The sequence below is a fragment of the Gallus gallus genome, chromosome 23, assembly GCF_016699485.2.
Source record: "Gallus gallus isolate bGalGal1 chromosome 23, bGalGal1.mat.broiler.GRCg7b, whole genome shotgun sequence".
In the NCBI taxonomy this organism is placed as follows: Eukaryota; Metazoa; Chordata; class Aves; order Galliformes; family Phasianidae; genus Gallus; species Gallus gallus.
In genome coordinates, this window is record NC_052554.1 from 1896568 (window position 1) to 1900123 (window position 3556).

The window sequence follows — 3556 nt, forward strand, 5'->3', positions numbered from 1 at the left end:
AGAGTCACTAGAGAAGAGGAAACGTGTGACATCAGCTCGAAGGAAATGAGAAATAAAATAGCCTGATAGAGGAAAGGCAATCAACCGCAACAAAGATCTGGAAAGTCCTTAGAGCTGTTTCCTCAAAACATCTTCTGATAATCCCGAAAGAAGGCAGAGTTGGACTTTTCCTTTAAAAGCAGAATAGGAATCCACTCTTTGTGCCTGGGATCAGATAGCTTTTGAACATCCTTCTTCTAAATAGATGAATGGCAGAAGCCAGAAGAGTTTTGACCCAATAACTCGAAGGAAAGGAAGTGCCCGGAAACTCACAGGTAGACTCATTCTATAGCAGAATCTCCTTCACATTTGTGTTCGGTACAAACAGACCCAGGAATATGGCCGTGCCACATCTCCTTTGATCTCAGGGACCTTCAGCAGGCAGTGGGACACAACAGCATGGCAGATCTTCTCCTGGACCACTCGCCATCACATTCTGACCACCACAATTGGGGCAGCCTGAGGAGCACACGTCACAGGAATGCAAATCGGTGCGGTGCTCAGGAGTGACAAGCAAAGCTGCAGGTACAGCCCCAGATAGGCCTGCACATTCCAAACTGCAGCCCCCATGCTGGGGGTTACCCTCCGTGCAGGAGGCACCAGCAGTGCTGTGAAGGTGAACCAAAGATCTCAGTCCTCCTCGGAGTGGCCAGAGCCCCATTTGTGCCCTGCCCATGAGAGTGATTCTGGGAACTTAAATTAAATGAAACTTATACTAAAAACAAATTAAAAGCACTCCAGGGAGGCTGGCTGGCAACTGGTCCTTGGCTTTGGACAGAGCAGCCGGTGAGGATGTCTTGTCACCGGGGGAAGGGGACCATTAGCAAAGGCTGCAAAACTGCAGAACAAAGTGTGCTGTCCTGCGCAGCCAAGTTGTTAGAGGAAATGAAAGCCCAGGAGGTCTGGGGCTGGGGAGGAGTTCTGGTCAGAAATCACTCCCTGCTCTTCTGGGACTGCGCCGCTGCTGTTTCCGAATGTACGACGTTGAATCCAGCATTAAAATGCACGGTGGTTTCAGGAGCCCAACATACAGAGCAGTCCGGGTCTTCCAGTCCTGGGGAAGCACACAAAGTCTGCCTGCACTGAACGCCATCTTGAACGTGTCTTTAGTTTCATTTAAAAATAAAGCAATCTAATTATTATTATTTTGTACTATAATTAATTCCCATGTGATGCTGCTAATTAGCATTAATGGTACTTTTGCTTGCTGTATCCTGGATGCTGGATGCTGGAGTAGCTCTTCCAATTGATGCTGTTTGGGGCCAACATCTGGCTGGAAGGCAGTGGGATGCTCCCCTGGTTCCTGGCACCACATCAGCACTTTCAGGGTGAGCACTCGCTCCTACCATGCACAGAGATGGGTGCTGCCTCCTTCTATCCACCCTGGCAGGTTTTCTTGTGCACATTCCCTTGAGACGGAGCCTGTTAGCAGAATACCCATTTTTGATGACCACATCTTAGTTTTGCAGACACGGTGGTTTAGAAAGTATGATCTAATCAGCAAATCCCTGAAGATCATTTTATTAGTGGAGAAAAACTCAGCACGGAGTGCAAGCAGAGCAGCAGCAGTTAGCAGGTGGGCTCTGCACACACTCTCAAACTGCTTTGTTCAGTGTCCCCTCCTTGTTACAGGGGTGGCATTAAAACACAGCCCCCAGACAAGCAGCAACACACTGCACTGCCACCGCCACATCCCTGCGCTTCCACTGCTATGTCTGTGGTTGTGAGCTCTCAGCAGGGCACAGAGCAGTGCCACCACTCAGGGCACAGACACACAACTGCTGGGGGCACCCAGGCAGAGAGGGTGAGGGCAGCCTCAGGTCAGAGACCTCGGGGGGATGCACAGCCGGTCTGCATCCCACTGCCACCAGACAGAGCAGAAAGAGCTGGTGAGCTCGGAAGGGAGGTGAGCAGAAGGGATGGGATGCCCTTACCTTGGGGCTGTCCAGCCCAGCAGACGCTGGTGCTCCGTGAGCGGCAGCAGCATGCCAGGCCTGAAGGAGCTCTGCCAGAAGGAGCAGGGATGGGAAAGAAGGCGCTGGTTCACAGGTGGGTGACTCACTTCCCTCTTGGCGCTTGCAAAATGGCTCTGACACGCCCCAGTCACACCCTGGTGCACACCACCGATCTCACAGGGAAATGGCTGTGCAGGACGGGGGCTCGCCACTCTCTGGCATCACTCTGTGCCCTGGGATGGGGCAGCCCCACTCGCAGCAGCTCCATGCCAGGGGTCCGGGCTCAGCATCCTCTGGGCTTCTCATTCCCTTCCAGGCATGGGTAGCAGCCAGCGCAGCACTCCATGCTTGTTCCAACACCTCAGCAGCAGCTGGTGACTCGCAGTGAGGCACTGTGTCAGTATGAGGCTGCTCAGTGTGGGAGTCCCAGAGGAGGATGAGGAAACACTGGCCAGAAAACCACCCCAGGCTGTGGCAGCCAGTTCCCTCGTCCATGGCAGCTCCTGTCCCAGCACTTTGGGAAGAAAGAGTGGATGGAACACCCTTTCTTTGGGGCATGCTCACTCTGTGGCTTGCTGCCATAATCCCAGGGCAACAGTCAGGTTCCACGTGGGGTTTCCCCAGATGTGCACTGACACTGCACAGACTACGGGCATAACACCAGTCTGAGTCACTCGTGCTGTAATGTGATTCCACATCTCCTTCTGCTGCCTGACTTTACCACAGGCTGTTTAACACGGAAATGCTGCTGGGCTTTCTTTCTCTTAACAAGAGCCAGCACTGGTTTCTGGAAGGAAGGAGACATGAGGATTCTGAAAGCTGGGACAGCCCCAAAGGGCTGAACAACCACTGCTGGTAGGAGCACAGAAGCATGCTGAAAGTGCACTGTATCCAACTTGGGCTGTTACCAGAAGGGACAGCCCATAGTCACACAACTCCCCATCTAAGCCTGCTGGACACCCAACTGCTTTGTTTGAACCACAAGAACTGTACCGGGCCACGTGCCAGCATGATTTTCCTTTACAAGTGCCCCTCCTTGTCATCAAAATACACTCACATAGACTCCATTCCATCCAGGTCAACATGGCAAAGTGCCCAGAGGGGGCCACGCCTGCAGCTGAAAAGGAGGCGCCCGATAAGATGGGTGACAGATAAATCCCATCCGTTATTTTCAACTTACATCCTTGCTTGCTTTGGTGAGATCACTGTTCTGCATCTAAGGCAAAAGTGAGGGACTTTGCACCTTCGTTTCACGTTAATATTAACGCTACATCTGGATTTGGCAGCTCACCCTTCTGTTCTGGCTTGGAGAAGGGGCTGTGTGGTTTTCTGATAGAGATGGCTGAAACAAAAATGAATTTTTTTTGTAATCTGGGAGGAGGATACAACAGATAACATGAGGCCTTTAGGATGAGAGGTAATGGCCTTGAGTTGCAGCATAAAGGAAACTTCAGGTTGGGTATTAGGAATGGCTTTCCCAAAAGTGGTGATGCTGTGACACAGCTGCGCATGGAGTGATGGGTCACCATCTCACCATCCCCAGAGGTGCTCCAGAGCCATGG